Consider the following 23786-nt stretch of genomic DNA (forward strand, 5'->3'; position numbering starts at 1 on the left):
GCCCGGCCGCTTCAAGAATGGCTAGCCGGGCCCCCCCACTTACCCCCCCGCGCCCGGTCAACGACTGCTGCCGGCGGCGCCCACTAACCTGCTAGTGGGGGAGCCCCGCACCGCCGTGGCCAATGGGCTTCGCCGCTCGCGGGACCGGCAGCCAGTGGGCGGGCGGGAAAGCTGGGCTAAGCCCCGGGGCACCCTGGGAGTCGTAGTTTTTCGCCGTCGAGGAGTTCCTGCCGAGCGGGCTCACCCCGCCCGGTTGCCATTAGTTACCCGGACGCACCTCTCACCCCACCACCGGGTAAAACGCTCCTCACACCGCTTCTGGGACACCCGCCCACACACGCTCGCCCACTGACCCCCAGGCCCCTGCACAGCCCCTAAGACTTCCTCTCAGCCCCCGAATTGTGGCACCGCTCAGGCTAGGGCCCCGGGGGCTCCTCAGCCCACTCCTTCCTGCTCTGGGGGGCTGCTGAAGTGGCACAGTCCTCACTCGCGTCTCCTGGGCCTTAAGGAAGAGAGTGTAAGAGAATCGGTCCTACGCTGAGTAGCCTGGAGAGGAGTCAGCCACACACACTCTGGGTGCCCTCGGGTTGATGGGAGCGACTAGGTCCATCTGACCCTAGCGGAGTCACTGCTGTTCCCACCTCTGAGGAAGAGACGCAGTTCCAGCCTTGTGGAGTCCCGGGTCTGATGGAGGAGAGACCCTCCTCTTTATTAAGGAAGTTCCCAAGGTGACAAGGGTGGCACTAAGCCTATCTTCTTAAGGCAGAGACCAGGCCCCACCCGTGAAACCTCAAGTCAGAAAGGGAAGACGTGTCACCTTCTGACAAGGGAAACTTGTCACCCATAGGGTGCCATTTGTCAGATACTAACAATAATTCACTTTTATTCGCACTGGATTGGGTACAGTCCCTTAGCTAGGTACTATTGCTGTGTTTTGCAGAAAAGGAAAGAAGCTGAAGCAGAAAGGCTAAAAGCAACTTGCCCCCGGGGTCCTGATAAGTTGGCAAATTGGGAATTAGACCCAGATCTGCCTGACACCAGAGTCTGAGCCTTTGAACACTGCCTGTCTTTCCTGTGAAAACCAGACAGCACCCGCTCTCAGTAAGGACTGAATATATGTATTTGGCATTTACAGTGTTTATCGCTCCGTGTGTCGCTTGGTTCTTTTTTTTTTTCCAATTCTGCTCGCATCACGAGTACGAATTTGTCTGTGAATACCTGAATACTCCCAGAGACAAAGGTAGTATTTCTTTTTTTTTTTTTTTTTTTTTTTTTTTGAGACGGAGTCTTGCTCTGCCGCCCAGGCTGGAGTGCAATGGCGCGATCTGGGCTCACTGCAAGCTCTGCCTCCCGGGTTCACGCCATTCTCCCGCCTCAGCCTCCCGAGTAGCTGGGACTACAGGCGCCCGCCACCACGCCCGGCTAATTTTTTTTGTATTTTTAGTAGAGACGAGATTTCACCGGATTAGCCAGGATGGTCTCGATCTCTTGACCTCGTGATCCGCCCGCCTCGGCCTCCCAAAGTGCTGGAATTACAGGCTTGAGCCACCGCGCCCGGCCAAAGGTAGTATTTCAATTGCTGGTGATTTCTCCCCAAGGGAGATTTCTCCCCATTTAGAGGAGTATGAACCTACCCTTGTGAAACCGCTCACAAAGCCTTTTATGCCTTTCTCCTAAAAATGTGGATCATTCCCCCTGAACTCTCCACCACAGCTGTTCCACTGAATATAAAAAATCATAGACTTTGGGACTAGAAGAAAGCTTTGAGATCATCTATCTGTAGCTCCCCAGGTTCACGTTGCAACCTTGGTTAGGGTCATTGGGTTAATTAAACTGAATAATAGCTAACATTTATTGAATACTTGCCATGGGAGACAAGTGCTTACTAGTGGATTAAGAAACACTCCGGGGCCGGGCGCGGTGGCTCACGCCTGTAATCCCAGCACTTTGGGAGGCCGAGGTGGGCGGATCACGAGGTCAGGAGATCGAGACCATCCTGGCTAACACGGTGAAACCCCGTCTCTACTAAAAATACAAAAAATTTAGCTGGGCGTGGTGGCGGGCGCCTGTAGTCCCAGCTACTCGGGAGGCTGAGACAGGAGAATGGCGTGAACCTGGGAGGCGGAGCTTGCAGTGAGCCAAGATTGCACCACTGCACTCCAGCCTGGGTGACAGAGCGAGACACCGTCTCAAAAAAAAAAAAAAAAAGTAAAAGAAAAAGAAATACTCCCAGCCGGGTGCGGTGGCTCACACCTGTAATACCAGCACTTTGGGAGGCCAAGGGCAGGTGAATCACCTGAGGTCGGGAGTTCAAGACCAGCCTGGACAGCATGGTGAAATCCCGTCTCCACTAAAAATACAAAAATTAGCCTGGTGTGGTGGCGCATGCCTGTAATCCCCGCTACTTAGGAGGCTGAGGCAGGAGAATCACTTGAACCCTAGAGGCGAAGGTTGCAGTGAGCCAAGATGGTTCCACTGCACTCCAGCCTGGGCAACAGAGAGAGACTCCATCTCAAAAAGAGAAAAAGAAAAAAGAAAGAACAAAGAGAAAAAGAAAAGAAAGAAAGAAAGACAGACTCCCACAATCACATAGCTAGGAAGTAGTACAGTTGGGATTAAAGCCTAGACTATTCGAATCCAGAACCTCCATTTTTAAATCATTTTAGCATCCTGTTTTTTTGGCAGAGAACCGCCCCCCCCCCCTTTTTTTTTTCTTTTTTTGTGACGGAGTCTTGCTCTGTCGCCCAGGCTGGAGTGCAGTGGGGCGATCTCCAATCACTGCAAGCTCTGCCTCCCGGGTTCACACCGTTCTCCTGCCTCAGCCTCCCGAGTAGCTGGGACTACAGGCGCCCGCCACCACTTCTTCATTTCTTTTAGTAGAGACGGGGTTTCACCGTACTAGCCAGGATAGTCTCAATCTCCTGACCTCGTGATCCGCCCGCCTCTGCCTCCCAAAGTGCTGTCACTACAGACGTGAGCCACCGCGCCCGGCCAGAGAACCCCCGTTTTAAAGTCTTGTTTAATGCTGGCAAGGTCACAGAGGATCTTAGATATACCGACAGAGAAGAGTGGGTGATGTTTCTGTGACTCCTAGCACTCCTAGTCTATGGCACATAGCAGAAACTCAGTAAATATTTGTTGTCAGAATGAACTTTCGTTGGTAGAGACTGATGACAGGAAGACTATTTCTTTTGAGATGGGAGTCTTGCTCTGTCGCCCAGGCTGGAGTATAGTGGTGCAATCTCAGCTCACTGCAACCTCCGCCTCCTGGGTTCAAGCGATTCTCCTGTCTCAGCCTCCCGAGTAGCTGAGACTACAGGCACACGCCACGATGCCCGGCTAATTTTTGTATTTTTAGTAGAGATGGGGTTTCACCATAATTGGTCAGGCTGGTCTCAAACTCCTGACCTCAGGTGATCCACCTGCCTTGGCCTCTCAAAGTGCTGGGATTACAGGCATGAGCCACCTTGCCCCACCAGGAAGAAGACTATTAACAACTGCAGTTACTATTTATTATTTTCTAATAGATACTCACTCATACTCTTATACTTGCTTGAGTTTCTCTCTTTCACACTTCCTCTCTCTCCATATAGGCAGAGACCTATACATAAATCTATACATACATATGTGTACACACACACACACATATATACATTAACACACACTAACTCATTTGCTTATCCCAACCACGTTGTGAGTTAGGTATGATTCATACTCCCATTTTACATAGAAGAAACAGAGACTCAGCCAGGCATGGAGGCTCACGCCTGTAATCCCAATGTTTTGGTTCCAGACCAGCCTGGGCAATATGGCAAAACCCTGTCTCTACAAAAAATGTAAACACTGGCCAGGCGCGGTGGCTCATGCCTGTAATCCCAGCACTTTGGGAGGCGGAAGCAGGCAGATCACGAGATCAGGAGTTTGAGACCAGCCTGGCCAACATAGTGAAACCCCATCTCTACTAAAAATACAAAAATTAGCTGGGCATGGTGGTGCGTGCCTGTAATCCCAGCTACTTGGGAGGGTGAGGCAGGAGAATCGCTTGAACCCTGGAGGCAGAGGTTGTGGCGAGCCAAGATCATGCCACTGCACCCCAACCTGGGCAACAGAGCAAGACTTCGTCTAAAAAAAAAGAAAAAAATTAGGGCGGGCATGCTGGCTGGGCCAGGTGTGGCTCATGGCTGTAATCCTATCACTTTGGAAGGCCGAGGTGGGAGGATCACTTAAGGTCAGGAGTTTGAGACCAGCCTGACCAGCATGGCCAAACACTGTCTCTATTAAAAATACAAAAAAAAAAAAAAATTAGCCAGTTGTGATGATGCATGCCTGTAGTCCCAGCTACTTGGGAGACTGAGATAGGAGGATTGCTTAAGCCTGGGAAGCAGAGGTTGCAGTGAGCCAAGATGGCACCACTGCACTCCAGCCTGGTACACAGAATGAGACCCTGTCTGGAAAAAAAAAAAAAAAAAGGAGAAGAAAGGAGAAGAAGATGGTTAAGTTCAAAATTAGACACACACTTCCCAGCCACAGGTGTTTTCAGATTATGAAATAATTTTCTTTTTCTTTTTTTTTTTTTCAGACGGAGTCTCACTTTGTCACCCAGGCTGGAATGCAGTGGCGAGATCTCGGCTCACCACAACCTCCGCCTCCCAGGTTCAAGCGATTCTCCTGCCTCAGCCTCCCAAGTAGCTGGGATTACAGGTGCACACCACCACACCCAGCTAAGTTTTTTATTTTTAGTAGAGACAGGGTTTCACTATGTTGGCCAGGCTGATCTCGAACTCCTAACCTCGTGACCTGCCCGCCTCGGCCTCACAAAGTGCTAGGATTACAGGTGTGAGCCACTATGCTCGGCCTAAAATAATTTTCTAACCAATAGAGTTGGTTAGAACCAATAGAGTTGGACTACTTTGAGAGGTTGTAAGTTCTTTGTTTTTGGTAGTATTCAAGTACAGGCTATACACACATGTGTCCAAGATACTCTAGAAGCAATTATTGTATTAGGTAGATATTTAATTAAATGACCGTTTCCAATTTTTTTATTTGGCTCTTGGAAACAGACAAGGATTATTCAAATAAAGCTATGGCAGTGAATGTTGCTGTTTTTTCTCTCCTAAGAGCATGAGATGATGCCTCAACTGATCACCAGCTCTGCAGAGGCAGTCACTGATACCATCATTTTCATCTCCTAATTGGATTCCTAGGCAAAAGTGGGTATATTCAACCTACAATTAAAGATGCTTATATTTTACAACCCAGCAATTCTACTTCTGATACCTTAGGGGAACTATTGCGTGTGTGCACGAGGAGACATTGGCAAGAATACTCCTTCCAACTGTATTATAATAGCAAAAATGTTGAAACAACCTGTCTTTCTGTAAGGGGAATCAGTGGATGAATTGTGGGTTAGTTATACAATGGAGTACCATACAACCAATTAAATGATTTACATGTAATCGAGATAGATAAATCTTAAAAACATAATGAGTGAAGGAAGGAAGTTTAAAGATAATACATTCGGTATGGCATTTATGTAAAATTTAACAAAAATGTCATATATTTATAGATATATATGTAGAAAAATACAAAAAGTTAAACGGGAAAGACAGCAATTTTTGCAGTGTGCTTACTTTTTTTTTTTTTTTTTTAACAGTACTACTTCTGGCCAGGCTGGGTAGCTCACACCTGTAATCCCAGCACTTTGGGAGGCCGAAGTGGGGTGGATTGCTTGAGTCCACGAGTTTGAGACCAGCCTGGGCAACATGGCAAAACCCCATCTCTACTAAAAAATAAAAATAAAAAAAAATTAACTGGGCGTGGTGGCGCACCTGTAGTCCAACCTACTAGGGAGCCTGAGGTGGAAGAATCACCTGAGCCCGGGAGGTTGAGGCTGCAGTGAGCCCAGATCATGCCACTGCACTCCAGTCAGGGCAACTGGAGTGACACCCTGTCTCACAAAAGCCCCCCAAACCCCCCAAAACAGTACTGCTGCTTGTGGAGCAGGGCTAACTCATAGGCAGTACATTCTGAGTCAACCAGCGAGTGTGCTCACTTCTAAGAAAGAGGAAGAAAAGAGGTGGGGACGGGGTTTTAGCTGTATTTATATCATTTTATCTCTTAAAAAAAGAGATTAGAAAAAAGATTAGAACTAAATATAATATTTATATTAAATATTAAACAAAATGTTAAACATCATTTTTATCTTGGTGGTTATATTATCTGTAGATTTCTGAATATTTGAAGTAGTTTCTAATTAAATATTACAAAATTTTTTTTTTTTTTTTTTTTTGAGACAGAGTTTCACTCTCGTCGCCCAGGCTGGAGTACAGTGGTGCGATCTCGGCTCACTGCAACCTCTGCCTCCCAGGTTCAAGCAATTCTCCTGCCTCAGCCTCCCAAGTAGCTGGGACTACAGGCACGAGCCACCATGCCTGGCTAATTTTTGTATTTTTAGTAGAGACGGGGTTTCACCATGTTGGCCAGGCTGGTCTCCAACTCCTGACCTCAGCTGATCCACCCGCCTTGACCTCCCAAAGTTCTGGGATTGCAGGCATTACCACCACACCTGGCCACAAATTTTTTTTAATTAAATGAAGAAAAAAATCCATCTTGACAGGCACTAAGCCTGACTAAAAGTTAAAGGTCTATAATCTCTATACTGTGATAATTATTATCATACAAAAATGTCATCTTTTTTTTTTTTTTTTGAGACACTGTCTCATTCTGTGGCCTAGACTGGAGTGCAGTGATAGGCTCATAGCTCCCTGTAGCCTCAATCTCCTAGAGTCAAGAATCTACCTACCTCAGCTTCCTGAATAACTGAGACTACAGGCATGCACCACCACTTCTGGCTAATTTTTTTTTTTTTTAGAGATGGAATCTTGCTATGTTGCTCAGGCTGCTCTTAAACTCCTGATCTCAAGCAGTCCTCCTGCGTCAGCCTCCCAAAGTGCTAGGATTACAGATGCGAGCCACCATGCCCAGCCTCATACAAGAAATTCATTGTTTAAACAGTAACAACAGTCTGGGTGCAGTGGCTCACGTCTGTAATCCCAGCACTTTGGGAGGCCAAGGCAGGAGGATCACTTGAGGCTGGGAGTTTGAGATCAACCTGGCCAACGTGGGGAAACCCCTGACTCTACTAAAAATACAAAAATTAGTGGGGCATGGTGGTGTGCACCTGTAATCCCAGCTACCTGGGAGGCTGAGGCAGGAGAATTGCTTGGACCTGGGAGGCGGAGGCTGCAGTGAGCCGATATCTGTGCCACTGCACTCCAGCCTGGATGACAGAGCAAGACTCTGTCTCAAAAAAAAAAAAGAAAAACAAAACACAGTAACAACGAAGAAGTATTACCTCCTTTTATTTCATTTAGGACTTCTGGTTGCAAAGTGTCTTGGGAGTACAATCTAAGTCACCATGAGAAAAGATAGAGACCCACTGATTTCAGTTAGTTCCTTCGTTTAACCAAGGAGAAAACTGTGGCCTAGAATAACTTGTTAACTTGCTTAAAGTCACAAATCACCAAGAGCCCAAACTCTAAACTCTAGTCCAACTCATTGAGAGTTTCCAAATTTCTCTTGTGCATATGTTGTACCTGTGTTCCAGCTGTGCCTTCCACTTGGAATCACTCTCTTACTCCCATCTCTGTTCCTTCTCTAAAATCCTACTTAGCTAGGCTAAGAAAGAATCAGCCAATCTAGGCCCGGCGCGGTGGCTCACACCTGTAATCTCAGCACTTTGGGAGGCCAAGGTGGGCAGATCACGAGGTCAGGAGTTCAAGACCAGCCTGGCCAACATAGTGAAGCTCTGTCTCTACTAAAAATACAAAAAATTAGCTGGGTGTGGTGGCACATACCTGTAATCCCAGCTACTCAGGAGGCTGAGGCAGGAGAATCACTTGGACCCGGGAGGCAGAGGTTGTGATGAGCAGAGATGGCGCACTGCACTCCAGCCTGAGTGACAGTATGAGATTCTGTCTCAAAAAAAGAAAGAAAGAAAGAAAAAAAATTAGCCGATCTTACTCCCCAGACTTGAGTCTGAATCTTAGGCTTGAGTGGGCCCTAATCAGCTTCCCTTCTCTGTACCTTCACTTCTCTGCTCAACCTTTTAAAATTTTCATTTATTAAATTTTATTTTATTTTTTGTAGAGACAGGATCTCACTTTTTTGCCCAGGATGGTCTTGAATTCCTGGCGTCAAGCAATTCTTCTGACTCAGCCTCCTGAAGTGCTGGGATTAAAGGTTGAGCCACTTCATTCACCCTGTCAGCAGCACATTTTCTTGTTGGAACTATTCTGATCATTAAGCAGTTCTTCTTAATGATAAAATTCTAACTTCCACTTATTTGTCCCAACTCTGTTATCTGTGGCAACATAGGTTTTGTATATTAAATGAGGTGATTATTGTGCAAACTGTAAAGGTCTGGGACAATTTGGGGGGATTAGCAGGAGCGGTAGTCATAATGATCCCTTTTGCCCTTAATAAAGCTTCAAGGGCTGAGTGCAGTGGTTCATGCCTGTAATTCTAGCAGTTTTGGAGGCTAAGGCAGGAGGATTGCTTGATCCCAGGAGTCTGAGGCCAGCCTGGGCAACACGGCGAGAGCCTGCCTCTCCAAAAAAAAAAAAAAACAACAAAACCTTCAGTGTGTGGTGGCTCACACCTGTAATCTCAGCTATTTGGGAGGCCTAGACAGAAAGATAGTTTGAGGCCAGGAGTTTGAGACCAACCTGGGCAACACAGAGAGACCTCGTCTCCGAAAATACTTTTTTAAAATATTAACCAGGCATGGTGACATGGTGGCATGTGCCTGTAGTCCTAGCTATGTAGGAGGATGCCTTGAACCCAGGAGTTCAAGGTTACAGTGAGCTATGATCGTGCCACTGCACTCCAGCCCAGTGACAAAATGAGACCCTGTTTCTAAAATAAAAATAAAAATAACTTCAGGCAATGAAACTCTCATGTCCCCACTAAGCCTTCTGTTTCCTAAGCTAAACGTCTCCATTTCCTTCCAATCCAGCCAACAAAGGCAAAGATTGCCACCAGTGAAAACATTCATGAGACTATGTCAAGAAAACCTGTGGCATTTCCAGGAGTCATTCCAAAGATGTCTATGCAATGATGGCCCCACTAGAATAGTTAGATCCGTTAAGACTGTTTTCAGTTGCAAATAACATGCAATCCAACTAGCAGTGGCTTAAACATATGAGGTTGAGTTTTCTCACACAGCAAGTCCCGAGGTGATTATTGTAATTAGTTCAGCCATTCAACATAATTTATTTCTATCTTTTTTTCTGTTCCAGAATCCTAAGTTTTAGTTTTTCACTATAGTTACAAAATGGCTGCTGTAGCACCAAGCATCTCAACTGTGTTCAAGGCAAAACGCACAAGAGAAAGGGAGAGGCACTAGCTGCTTTTTATCAAAAAAGCAAAACCTTTTTCGAAGACCCCAAACAGATTTCTATTTATATCTCACTTGCCAGAGCTACATCTTGTAACGACCTCTATCTACAAAGTAGATCTGGAAAAGTCTGGAAAGCAATTATTTAGTATTCCTAGCCTCTATATGGCAAGAGAAGGCAAAGGAAAATAAATCGAAGCATGGATTTGAGCTAGCCAACCAGGAATATCTCCCACAGAACATTTCAAGGTGATAATTTTGGGCAGAACTCAAATCCATGGCTCAAACCTAGTTCCATATGGACAGACTCTCAGCTGTGTCAGTCAAAATCAGGGGGGATAGGCCAGGCACAGTGGCCCACACCTGTAATCCCAACACTTCGGGAGGCTGAGGCAGGAGGATTGCTTGAGCCCAGGAGTTCGAGACTAGCCTCGACAACATAGCAAAAACTCATCTCTACAAAACAAAACAAAACCAATCAGGGGTATAACTTCTGCTAGTCAAACTCAGAAAGGACATATCAAATAGAATTCCAGGGGTCAGACGTGGTGGCTCACGCCTGTAATCCCAGCACTTTGGGAGGCCAAGGAAGGGGGATCACTTGAGGTCAAGAGTTCGAGAACAGCCTGGCCAACATGGTGAAACCTCATCTCTACTAAAAATTTTAAAATTAGCTGGGTGTGGTGGCACGCACCTATAGTCCCAGCTACTTGGGAGACTGATAGCAGGGACTCAAGAATCGCTTGAACTCAGGAGATGGAGGTTGTAGTGAGCTGAGGTTGCACCACTGCACTCCAGCCTGGATGACAGAACAAGACACTGTCTCAAAAATAAACAAACAAATGAACCGAAACAAGAGAATTCCAGTGTTTTAATGTGCAGTGGGGAATAGTTGTTAACCTTGCTTGACAATAGACAGAGCATGGTTCCTCTCTCAGGGAGCAGGTTAGTGCATCAAGGCACTGAAAAACGAAGACTGTTACCTGTTAGATGAGCAGGTTATTTAGCCTCTTTATATCTTGTAAATAGGGTATATCATATGTCACCACCTACTTGACAAGAATTATAAATAGAAATTCACAGTATGCTTGTAGAACACATTGAAATAATGAAATTCAAATTTTAAAACTGACACCACCCAACTTCCAGATTACTATAAAGCTACAATAATTGGCCGGGTGCGGTGGCTCACGCCTATAATCCCATCACTTTGGGAGACCAAGGTGGGCGGATCACTTAAGATCAGGAGTTGGAGATCAGCCTGGCCAACATGGCAAAACCCCATCTCTACTAAAAATACAAAAATTAGCTGAGTGTGGTGGCAAACACCTGTAATCCCAGCTACTTGGGAGGCTGAGGCAGGAGAATCGCTTGAATCCAGGAGGCGGAGATTGCAATGAGCCGAGATCATGCCACTATACACCAGCCTGGGAGACAGAATGAGACTCTGTCTCAAGAAAAGAAAAAAAAAAAGCTACAATAATCAAGAGAGTGTGGTACAGGTGAAAGAATAGACAAATAGATTAATGGAACAGAATATAGAACTCAGAAACAGACACACACAAAGGCAATTCAATGGAGAAAGGATAATTTTTTTTTCTGAGACAGTCTCACTCTGTCACCCAGGCTGGAATGCAGTGGCATGATCACAGCTCACTGCAAACTCAACTTCCCAGGCTCAGGTGATCCTCTCATCTTAGCCTCACAAGTAGTTGGGACTACAGGTGTGCACCATGACACCTGGCTAATTTTTGTAATGTTTGGTAGAGATAGGGTTTTGCCATGTTGCCCAGGCTGCTCTCCAACTCTTGGGCCCAAGCAATCTGCCCACCTCAGATTCCCAAAGTGCTGGGATTACAGGTGTGATCCACCATGCCTGGCTGTGGGTAGTTTTCTTAAGAAATGATGCGGCCAGGCGTGGTGGCTCACACCTATAATCCCAGCACTTTGGGAGGCCGAGGTGGGTGGATCACGAGGTCAGGAGTTCGAGACCAGCCTAACCAACATGGTGAAACCCCATCTCTAGTTAAAAAAAAAAGGGAAAGAAAAAGAAATGATGCTAGAGGCTGAGCACGGTGGCTCACACCTGTAATCCCAGCACTTTGGGAGGCCAAGACAGGCGGATCACAAGGTCAGGAGTTCAAGACCAGCCTGATCAATGTGGTGAAACCCCATCTGTACTAAAAATAAAAATTAGCCAGTTGGGGTGACAGGCGCCTCTAGTCCCAGCTACTCGGGAGGCTGAGGCAGGAGAATCGTTTGAACTCAGGAGGCGGAAGTTGCAGTGAGCAGAGATCGCACCACTGCACTCCAGCTTGGGCAACAGAGCAAGACTCCATCTCAAAACAAAACAAAATAAAAAAAGAAATGATGCTAGAACAACTGGACATCCACATGTAAAAAATGAATTGAACGCTATGATTTGAACATTTGTGTTCCCCCAAAATCAGTATGTTGAAATCCTAACCCCCAAAGTGATGGTATTAGGAGGTGGGGCATTCGATAGCTGATTAGGTCACGAGAGTAAAGCCCACATGAATTAATGCTCTTATGAAAGAGACCCCAGAGACCTCCTTCGCTCCCTACTACCATGTGAGGACACAGCAAAAAGATGGTACATGTACCAGGAAGTGGGCCTTCACCAGACTTCAAATCTGCTAGCGCCTTGATCTTGGACTTCCCAGCCTCAAGAACTGCAAAAAATAAACTTCTGTTGCTTATGAGCTATCCAGTCTATGTTACAGCTGCCCAAAGAGACTAGGACATCCAGACACTAACTTTATAACTTTGACAAAAACCAGCCAGGTGTGGTGGCTCACGCCTGTAATCCCAACACTTTGAGAGGCCAAGGAGGGCAGAGCACTTGAGGTCAGGAGTTTGAGACCAGCCTGGCCAACACAACAAAACCCTGTCTCTACTGAAAATTCAAACATTAGCTGGGTGTGGTGGCATGTGCCTGTAGTACCAGCTACTAAGGGGGCTCAGGCAGGATAACCCCTTGAACCTGGGAGGCAGAGGTTACAGTGAGCCGAGATCGCACCACTGCATTCCAGCCTGGGAAACAGAGCGAGACTCTATCTCAAAAAAACAAAACAAAACAAAACAAAACAACTTTCACAAAAATTAACTCAAAGTGGATCATAAACCTAAATGCAAAATGCAAAATCATAAACTTCTTCAAGATAACATAGGAGAAAATGTAGGTGACCTTGAGTTTGATGATGAATTTTTAGATCCATGAAAGGATAAATTGCTATGTTGGACTTCATTAAAATTTAAAACCTGCTCTATAAAAGATGTTAGGAGAATGTAAAGACAAACCACAACTGGGAAAAAACATTTGCAAAAGACAAAGTACTCTTAAAACTCAACAATAAGACCAGGAATGGTGGCTCATGCCTATAATCCCAGCATTCTGGGAGGCCAATGTGAGAGGATTGCTTAAGGCCAGGAGTTCAAGACCAGCCTGGTCAACAGAGCAAGATCATGTCTCTAAAAACATTTAAAAATTTGCCGGGCGCAGTGGCTCATGCCTGTAATCCCAGCACTTTGGGAGGCCGAGGCGGGCGGATCATGACGTCAGGAGATCGAGACCATCCTGGCTAACGCGGTGAAACCCCTTCTCTACTAAAAAATAGAAAAAATTAGCCGGACGTGGTGGCAGACACCTGTAGTCCCAGCTACTCCGGAGGCTGAGGCAGGAGAATGGCGTGAACCCGCGAGGCGGAGCTTGCAGTGAGCCGAGACTGTGCCACTGCACTCCAGCCTGGGCGACAGAGCGAGACTCTGTCTCAAAAAAAAAAAAAAATTTAAAAATTAAAAATAATTAGCCAGGCATGGTGGTGCATGCCTGTAGTTCCAGCTACACCAATTAGCTGGAAGCCTGAGGTGGATCACTTGAGCCCAGGAGTACAAGATTGCAGTAAGCTATGATCATGCCACTGCATTCCAACCTGGGCGACAAAGCAAGACCCAGTCTCAAAAAACTAAAACAAAGCAAAACTCCAAAAAACCTCAACAATAAGAAAATAACCCAATTAAAAAATGGGCAAAAGGTCTAAACAGACATCTCACGAAAGAAAATATACAAGTGGCAAATAAGCATATGGAAAGATGCCAAACCACATATGTCATTAGGGAATTGTAACTTAAAATGAGATACCACTACACACCTATTGGAATGGCTAAAATCCAAAAAACTAACAATAACAAATGCTGACAAGGCTATGGAGCAACAAGAACTCTCATTCATTGCTGGTGGAAATGCACAATGGTACAGCCACTTTGGAAGACAGTTTGGCAGTTTCTTACAAAGCTAAAAATAGTCTTACCCCACCATCCTGCAATCACACTCCTAGGTAAACACCTAGGAGTATTTACTAGGGTAAATAGTAGTTTATTTACTTTAATAAATACCCTAATGAACTAAAAGACTTATGTCCACATAAAAACCTGCACATGAACATTTATCTAGCTTTATTCATAATTGCCCCAAACTGGAAGCAGCCAAGATGTCTTTCAAAAGGTGAATGGATAAACAAACTGTGGTACATTCATACGACGGAATGTTATTCAGTGATAAATGAGCTATCAAGCCACAAAAAGATATGGAGGAAACTTAAATGCATATTGCTTTCTGAAAGAAGCCAGTCTGTAAAGGCTTCCTATTGTATGATTGTAAATACATGACTTCCTGGAAAAAGCAAAACTGTAGAGACAGTAAAAAGATCAGTGGTTACCAGATAATCAAGGGGAAAGAAGGGGAGGGATAAAAATAGGATTTTTAGGGCAGTGAAACTATATTATGTGATACTGTAATGGTGGATATGTGACATTATGCATTTTTTTAAAACCCATATTGCTATATGACACAGTGAACCTTAATGTAAACTATGGACTTTAGCTAATAATAATATACTCAAATTATGATTAATAGTAATATATCCATGTTGGTTTAATTAGTGTGGTACAAATGTACCACACTAATGTAATATTAATAATAGGGGAAACTATGAGGGAGGTAGTGGAAAGGAGGTATATGAGAACTCTACTATCTGCTCAGTTGCCTGTAAATCTTTCTTTTTTCTTTTTCAGACCGAGTCTCACTCTGTCACCCAGGCTGGAGTGCAATGGCACGATCTCAGCTCACTGTAGCCTCCGCCTGCTGGGTTCAAGCAATTCTCCTGCCTCACCCTCCTGAGTAGCTGGGATTACAGCCACCTGCCACCATGCCCAGCTAATTTTTTTTTGTTTTGTATTTTTAGTAGAGATGTTGGCCAGGCTCTCAAACTCCTGACCTCAGGTGATCCGCCCGCCTCTGCCTCCCAAAGTGCTGGATTACAGGCATGAGCCACTGCTCCCAGCCAGTTTCCTGTAAATCTAAAACTACTCTAGAAAAAGAAAACAGTTGGGCGCAGTGGCTCACGCCTGTAATCCCAGCACTTTGGGAGGCGGAGGCGGGCAGATCCCCGGAGGTCAGGAGTTCGAGACTAGCCTGGCCAACATGGCAAAAGCCCAACTCTACTAAAAATACAAATGTTAGCCGGGTGTGGTGGCTCACACCTGTAGTTCCAGCTACTCAGGAGGCTGAGGCACAAGAACTGCTTGAACCCGGAAGGTGGAGGTTGCAGTGAGCCGAGATCACACCACTGCACTCCAGCCTGGGCAACAGAGTGAGAGTTGGTCTCAAAAAAGAAAAGAAAAAAAGAAACACACATGCACATAAATAAATAAATAAGTAAATATTAAAACTACTCTAAAAAATAAATTCTCGTTGTGGCTCACACCCATAATTCCAGCCCTTTGGGTGCCGAGGCAGGTGGATTTCTTGAGCTGGCGAGTTCCAGACCAGCCTAGGCAACATGGCAAAACCCCCTCTCTACAAAAAATACAAAAATTAGCCAGCAGTGATGGTGCATGCTTATAGTTTTAGCTACTCAGGAGACTGAGGTGGGAGGATGGCTTGAGCCTGGGATGGCAGTGAGCCAAGATTGTGCCGCTCACTCCGGCCTGGGCTGTAGAGCCAGAAATTGTCTCAAAAAACAAAAACAAAAACAAAAACAAATAAATAATTCTATTAATTAAGAGATATACAGTGGGCTGGGCATGGTGGCTCATGCCTGTAATCCCAGCACTTTGGGAGGCCGAGGCAGGCAGATCACCTGAGGTCAGGAGTTCCAGACCAGCCTGGCCAACATGGCGAAAACCCATATCTACTGAAAATACAAAAATTAGCTGGGCGTGGTGGCATGCGCCTGTAATCCCAGCTACTCAGGAGGCTGAGGCAGGAGAATCACTTGAACCCGGGAGGCAGAGGTTGCAGTGAGCCGAGATTGTGCCATTGCACTCCAGCCTGGGAGACATGAGTGAAACTGTGTCTCAAAAAAAAAAAAAAGAAAGAAAGAAAGAAATATACAGTGGTTTTGGCTTTTTGGCAAAAATATGTTTTTTTTTTTTTTTTGAGACGGAGTCTCTCTCTGTCGCCCAGGCTGGAGTGCAGTGGCGCAATCTCGGCTCACTGCAAGCTCCGCCTCCCGGGTTCACTCCATTCTCCTGCCTCAGCCTCTCCGAGTAGCTGGGACTACAGGTGCCCGCCACCACGCCCGGCTAATTTTTTTGTATTTTCAGTAGAGACGGGGTTTTACCGTGGTCTCTATCTCCTGACCTCGTGATCCGCCCACCTTGGCCTCCCAAAGTGCTGGAATTACAAGCGTGAGCCACCGCAGCCGGCTAAGGACTGCATTTCTTTCTTTCTTTTTTTTATTTTTTTGAGATGGAGTCTCCCTCTATTGCCCAGGCTGGAGTGCAGTGGTGCGATCTCGGCTCACTGCAACCTTTGCCTCCTAGGTTCAAGTGATTCTCCTGCCTCAGCCTCCCGAGTAGCTGGGATTACAGGTGCCTACCACAACACCCGGCTAATTTTTGTGTAGTTTTTTGTTTGTTTGTTTAGTAGAGATGGGATTTCACCATGTTGGCCAGGCTGGTCTCAAACTCCTGACCTCAGGTGATCCACCCACCTCAGCCTCCCAACGTGCTGGGATTAAGGCATGAGCTACCACACCCGACCTACATTGCATTTTAATGCTGACAAAGATGAGGAAGGATGGGCAACCTTACATACTGCTAAAATAAAAAGGCAAACCACAAAGGGGGAGAAGATATTTACAACACATGTAAATACACATGTATTCAGGATATACTGTATAAAGAATCACTATAAATCAATAAGAAAAAAGATGACTCTAGCCAGCCTTGGTGGCTTACGCCTGTAATCTCAGCACTTTGGGAGGCTGGGGCAGGTGGATCACCTGAGGTCAGGAGTTCCAGACCAGCCTGGCCAACATGGCGAAACCCCATATCTACTAAAAATACAAAAATTAGCTGGGCATGGTGGCAGACGCCTGTAATCCCAGCTACTCAGGAGGCTGAGGCTGGACAATTGCCCAGGAGGCGGAGGTTGCCGTGAGCTGAGATTGCGCCACTGCACTCCAGCCTGGGTGAGAGAGCGAGACTCTGTCTCAAAAAAAAAAAAAAGAAAAAAAGAAAGAAAAAGGATGACTCGATAAAAAATGAGCAAGATGCTTGAACATGAACATTAGTGACAGAAAATTCATATGATTATTAAACATATGAAAAGTTTATCAATCTCAAGTCATGAGAGAAATACAAATTAAAAGTACAATGAGAGCTCACTACTCACCTACCAAAATGGCTAAAATGTAAAATATTGACACTACCAAGTTTTGCTGAGGATGTGAAGCAACTGGTACTCTTATTCACTGTTCGTAGGAGTGTAGAAGAGTACAATCACTTTCAAAACTATCCGACAGTATCAAATAAAGCTGAACACACATATGCATATCCTACACTCTAAGTGGATTGTGAATATATGTTCATATGTATACCAAGGTATGCACAAGAATATTTATAACAGCCAATGCAACCATCACAACCAAAAGTTGAAAACAACCCAAATGATCATCAATAGTAGAGTGGATAAATAAATGTGTATATAAATTGCGGTGTTATTCATACAGGGTGTTACTATATGGCAACAAGTAGAGAACTACCGCCACATGTAACTATCTAGAAGGATCTCGCAAACATAACACTGTAGGAAGAAGTCAGGCCTGCTTCCTCCTACATGATTTCATTTATCCAGATTGACCTTCCTAGACCTAGCTCATTTAACAGCCGTGTAGTATACCATGAGTGAAGATCCCATAAATGTTGTTTAACCATTCCTGTATTGATAAACATAAACATTTAGGGTACTTTCAGTGTTCTTTGCGATTTTAAAAAGTGCTACAATGGGATTGACTTCAACTTCCCAAACCGGACACCTTCCTGTGAGACATATTAAGCATTTATATATTGGATAAATAAATATAGATTGGAACCGGGTGTGGTGGCTCATGCCAGTAATCCCAGCACTTCAGGAGGCCGAGGCAGGCAGATTGCTTGAGCTCAGGAGTTTGAGATCAGTCTGGGCAACATGGCATTCTGTCTCTACAAGAAATATAAAAATTAGCCGGGCATGGTGGTGCGTGCCTGTAGTGAAGGCTACTCAGGAGACTGAGGCAGGCAGATCGATTGAACCCAGGAGGCTGAGGCTGCAGTCAGTCGTGACCATGCCACTGCACTCCAGCCTGGACAACAGAAAGAGACCTTGACTCAGGAAAAAAAAAAAAATTGGAGAAATCTCTTATTCCTAGGAAATAGCATGTGATATCACGTAATATTTGATTCCAGAATTTCAACCGATGGTCAGCAGCATAAGCAAATGTCTGCTGGTAAAACAGAGTTTGGCAGACAGGTGTTAATAAGGAGATTATCTTGGCTACAGCCAAATTTCCCAGGAGATCAGTTTGGGTGGGGGAGGTGAGGCCTAATGGAAATAATTGGAAAACCCATATGAAGAGTTGAGATTATATCTCCACATGCACTGGGGAGTCTGAAAATGCCTGATTGGGGAAATGCATTCAGTCATCAGAGATTCACTAAATACCCACATTGCATCAAGCACTGAACTGGGTAGAGCTCAGGCTTACAAAGACAAAAGGCACTGGTTTCCTAGATACTCATAAGATAGTGACAAAGATCAATACATCTATGATCAAAGCAATAAATTCAGTAAGTTTTGTAGAGGTTTATGTAGTTTGTCCACAGGAAGGAACAACAGACTCTGTCCTAGGGAGAGAGAGTCAGGGAGGGGTTTAAGATGAGCCTCAAGTTTGATAGTCGAAAACTTAAAGCATGACGTGAAGTTAGAAACACTGAGAACTTTAATTTGTGCAGCAGCAATGAAAAAAAGAAACTCATAACTGACATTTGGGAAGTGGCTACCTTCCTAGGTGAGAAACAGAGTGGCTCTGGGAAAGGGGAGAGAAAGAGGTTTACTTTTCATTCCTATACCTTTTAGTACTCTTTTTTTCCTTTCTTTTTTTTTTTTTTTTTTTTTGAGCCGGAGTCTCACTCTGTCACCCGGGCTGGAGTGTAGTGTCACAATCTCGGCTCACTGCAAACTCTGCCACCTGGGTTCAAGTGATTCTCCTGGCTCAGCCTCCTGAGTAGCTGGGATTACAGGCACCCACCACTATGCCCAGCTAATTTTTTGTATTTTTATTTATTTTATTTGTTTTGAGATGGACTCTCGCTCTGTTGCCCGGGCTGGAGTGCAGCGGCGCGATCTCAGCTCACTGCAACCTCCGCCTCCCAGTTTCAAGCGATTCTCCTGCCTCAGCCTCCTGAGTAGCTGGGATTACAGGCATCTGCCACCATGCCTGGCTAATTTGTTTTTGCGTTTTTAGTAGAGACGGGATTTTGCCATGTTAGCCAGGCTGGTCTCAAACTCCTGACCTCATGTGATCCGCCCGCCTCGACTTCCCAAAGTGCTGGGATTACCGGTGTGAGCCACCGCACTCAGCCAATTTTTTTGTATTTTTAGTACAGACAGGGTTTCACCATGTTGGCCAGGCTGGTCTTGAACTCCTGACCTCATGATTTGACTGCTTCAGCCCCCCTAGTACTTTTTTTCCTAAGTTTTTAAACTTTTTATTTGAATATTTTAAAAATTGTGCATTCCAAGGCCGGGCTCACTGGCTCACGCCTGTAATCCCAACAATTTGGGAGGCCAAGACGGGCAGATCACTTGAGGTCAGGAGTTTGAGACCAGCCTGGCCAACATGGCCAAAGCCTGTCTCTACTAAAAATACAAAAATGAGCTGGGTATAGTGGCATGCGCCTGTAATCCCAGCTACTCGGGAGGCTGGGGCAGGAGAATTGCTTGAACCCGGGAGGCGAAAGTTGCTGTAAGCCAAGATCGAGCCACTGCGCTTCGGCCTGGGCAACAGAGCAAGGCTCTGTCTCAAAAATAAATAAATAAATAAATAAATAAATAAATAAATAAAATTGTACATTCCAATAATTAAAAGCATTTGAACAAAATAATGGTACTCTGATTAAAATGCATTTTACAGCCTACACCTACTTTTGAATTTTACACACACATTGGTAATTTGTCCAAAGCTCTACGGCAAAGTCTGTGTAACTCCGATCCATGGTGTTAATCATGACGCTAGGCTACCTCCCAAGTAATAATCTCACGCCTTGTCCACTTGGAAGGCAAAGGAGAGGTGGTTGAGATTTGGTGGCACTGACTGTGATGATGAAGGAGACGGAACTTAAACAAAATGCTTAGTTTGAACCGTGGGTCACTGCAGGAGGACAATGTCTGTGCAGATTGATTATATGAATTGGGTCATTTTTGTCATACCCAACTAAAACAGAGTTGAGGGGCTGAGGGGAAAAGCACTCAGGACACATTTTGTTTCAAAAATGTAATTCTCTGAAAGCCTGGCTGCTGAACGTGCCTATTGTCACCTGAAACCAGTTTTATCTAATAGTTGCTGAAATGACTCTAAAAGTAATTTTACCCACTGCCATCACTCACCAATCAAAGTGAGTGTGGCAATCAAAGGTTGCCAGCTCCCCAGAACCTTACTAGTGCCAATGAACTTTCTCTCTTTTTTTCTTTTTTTTTTTGAGATGGAGTCTTGCTCTGTCACCCAGGCTGGAGTGCAGTGGTGCAGTCTCAGCTCACTGCAACCTCTGCCTCCCAAGTTCAAGAGATTCTCCTGCTTCCGCATTCTGAGTAGCTGGGACTACAGGTGCCCACAACCACACCCGGCTAATTTTTGTATTTTTAGTAGAGGCAGGGTTTCACCATGTTGGCTAGGCTGGTCTCGAACTCCTGACCTCAGGTGATCTGCACACCTCGGCCTCCCCAAGTGTTAAGATTACTGGTGTGAGCCACCATACCCAGCCAACTTTCTCTTTGTCGGAGACAGGGTCTCACCCTGTCACCCAGCCTGGAGTGCAGTGACGCAATCACAGCTCACTGCAGCCTCGACCTCCTGGGTTCAAGTGATCCTCTCACCTCAGCCTCTGGAGTAGCTGGGACCACAGGTGCACATCACCAGCAGCTAATTTTTAAAATTTTTTGTAGAGATGGGGTCTCACTCTGTTCCCCAGTCTTATCTTGAACTCCTGGGCTCAAGCGATCCTCCCACCTTGGCCTCCCAAAGTGCTGGAATTACTAGTGTGAGCCACTGCACCTGGCCAAAAATTTTCAAAGAGCAATACATTTCTCTTTTTTAAATAAAATCTCCAACTTTCTCTTTGTTCTTCAGACATACTGAAGACTACCCTGTCTGCATATATGCCCCAAATTACAATTCTTTCTTCACAAATGAAATGTTAAATTTAGAGATTCATCTCTACATTTGTTTGTTTGTTTGTTTGTTTGAGACATAGTCTCACTCTGTCGCCCAGGCTAGAGTGCAATGGCATGATCTTGGCTCACTGCAACCTCCGACTCCTGGGTTCAAGCAGTTCTGCTGCCTCAGCCTCCCAAGTAGCTTGGATTACAGGTGCACACCACCACACCCGGCTACTTTTTTTTTTTTTTTTTTTGTATTTTTAGTAGAGACGGGGTTTCACCATGTTGGCCAGGCTGGTCTCGAACTCCTGACCTCAGGTGATCCACCCGCCTCGGCCTCCTAAAGTGCTGGGATTACAGGCGTGAGCCACCACACACAGTCTATATTTTTATTTTAACTTCAAAGTGTTAATGATCATAATGTGGACCCTGTGAGAATCTATTGGTTTGGAAAAGAAGATGATGAGTTTGCTTTGGAAAGGGTGAATTAGAAATTTGGGCCGGGCGCGGTAGCTGAAGCCTGTAATCCCAGCACTTTGGGAGGCCGAGGTGGGCGGATCACGAGGTCAGGAGATCGAGACCATCTTGGCTAACACGGTGAAACCCCGTCTCTACTAAATACAAAAAAATTAGCCAGGCATGGTGGTGAGCACCTGTAGTCCCAGCTACTCGGGAGGCTGAGGCAGGAGAATGGGGTGAACCCGGGAGGCAGAGCTTGCAGTGAGTTGAGATTGTACCACTGCACTCCAGGCTGGGCGACAGAGCAAGACTCCGTCTCAAAAAAAAAAAAAAAAAAGAAAGAAAAAAAAAAGAAATTTGGCAGAAACATTTAGACGAAGATATCCTGTAGTCCATTCCTCCAAGACCTTTTCAGTGGGTCTGCAAAGTCAAAACAATATCCATAATAGTGCTAAAAACTTATTTGCCTTTTCCACAGTGGTTCTCTCATGAGGGTACAGTGGAGTTTTCCAGAGGCTACAAGATGTGATTATATCAATCTCATGGCTAATGGTATCTGTGCTTGGTATTCCTGTGAAATTTTTTCAGTTTTAATTCCAGTATGGTAAATATCAATAGATGTAATCTACAAAAAACAGACATTTTTGGAGGGTTCTCAATAATTTTTAAGATTGTAAAGGGGTCTTGGGACCACAAAGTTTCAGATGCTCTGCTAGTCAACAGCTTTCAACCTCTTTAACAATGCCTTACAAAGAGAAATCCATTTTACATTGTGACTCAGTATCCACGTATATATGCAGATGTGTAATTGAATAAGAGTCTCACAAAACAGTATTCTGGTGCACTATTTGGGATGCACCAGGTGTTTTCCATTTCATTAAAAATATTAAATTGCTGATAACGGTTCACTAAATTTTTTTTTTTTTTTGAGTCGGAGTCTTGCTCTGTCATCCAGGCTGGAGTGCAGTGGCGCAGTCTCGGCTCACTGCAAACTCCGCCTCCCGGGTTCACGCCATTCTCCTGCCTCAGCCTCTCCGAGTAGCTGGGACTACAGGCGCCCGCCACCACGCCCGGCTAATTTTTTGTATTTTTAGTAGAGACGGGGTTTCACTGTGGTCTCGATCTCCTGACCTCGTGATCCACCCGCCTCGGCCTCCCAAAGTGCTGGGATTACAAGCGTGAGCCACCGCGCCCGGCCTCGGTTCACTAAATTGATTTCATGACCTGCTAATGAATAATGACCTGCAACTTGAAAAACCCTGCTCTAGGGTATAGATGAGTGGAAATATGGAAGAAGCTGGAGCATGAGGAGGAGCCATTCCTGACAGAATGTGGTGCACACTTCATGTTTGTGGAGGAAGTGGATGGATGCATAGTTCCTTGAGTTTCCAGTTCTCCAACTGTGTAACCTTTGCAAAAAGCCAGGAGGTTATTGTGAGGATCAAATTTTTAAAATGTAGGTGAAGTCTCTTTGTATACCGTAAAATACTACAGAGAGAAGAGGGATTGCTGTTAGAAGAAGCTGATAGAAAGTCTAGGCTGGTCGCAGTGGCTCACGCCTGTAATCCCAGCACTTTGGGAGGCCAAGGCAGGCGGATCACCTGAGATTGGGAGTTCCAGGCCAGCCTGATCAACATGGAGTAACACCGTCTCCACTAAAAATACAAAATTAGCCGGGTGTGGTGGCGCACACTGGTAATCCCAGCTTCTTGGGAGGCTGAGGCAGGAGAATCTCTTGAACCCGGGAGGCGGAGGTTGTGGTGAGCTGAGATTGCACCGTTGCACTCCAGCCTGGGCAACAAGAGCGAAACTCTGTCTGAAAAAAAAAAGAAAAGAAATATCAACCCAGTTGTTTTCTTGACTTTGTTTCAGAATGAATCCTTTCTGCATCATCTAATACAAGGTTTATATATTCATATCAAAACCAATGATACAGCCTTCTATCCGCATATTCACTTGCTCATAGAGCCACACCTGAATCCAGGATCTGTTTTGTAAACATCTGAAGAGAGGTTGATGGGCTGCACCATAACTGCACTTTCTGGCCCTGGCCGAAGTACGCCGAAATGAAATCTCACAAAGAGGACACTGACTCTCACGCTACCTCAGAAAGCAACTTTCAGAATAATAACGAACATTTCTTGAGTACTTACTGTTTGCCTGGTATGGTGCTAAACTTCAGTAATAAATGTTTAACTCATTTAATCCTTA

At 45.2% G+C, this 23786-nt stretch overlaps 1 protein-coding gene and 1 long non-coding RNA gene across 4 annotated transcripts in view; one reads left to right on the plus strand and one right to left on the minus strand.

The window, feature by feature from the left end:
• WDTC1 (WD and tetratricopeptide repeats 1) overlaps nucleotides 1-144 on the minus strand; it is a 78903-nt gene extending 78759 nt beyond the window's left edge. The window contains exon 1 of one of the 2 annotated variants that reach the window (XM_063631435.1): nucleotides 89-144. The gene's annotated coding sequence lies outside the window, so the exon portion shown is untranslated. The remainder of the gene's footprint in view (nucleotides 1-88) is intronic. The other variant, XM_063631436.1, reaches the window with a different exon arrangement.
• Nucleotides 88-23786, plus strand: LOC129472072 (uncharacterized). Of its 2 annotated transcripts, XR_008653842.2 has the most exons (5): nucleotides 88-295; nucleotides 941-1101; nucleotides 4580-4701; nucleotides 5119-5210; nucleotides 23448-23786. It is a non-coding gene; the product is annotated as an uncharacterized lncRNA (long non-coding RNA). The 2 variants fall into 2 exon arrangements; XR_008653841.2 differs by lacking the exons at nucleotides 4580-4701; nucleotides 5119-5210 and having other exon boundaries at nucleotides 100-295.

This window comes from Symphalangus syndactylus, chromosome 22 (genome assembly GCF_028878055.3).
Source record: "Symphalangus syndactylus isolate Jambi chromosome 22, NHGRI_mSymSyn1-v2.1_pri, whole genome shotgun sequence".
Classification (NCBI taxonomy): domain Eukaryota; kingdom Metazoa; phylum Chordata; class Mammalia; order Primates; family Hylobatidae; genus Symphalangus; species Symphalangus syndactylus.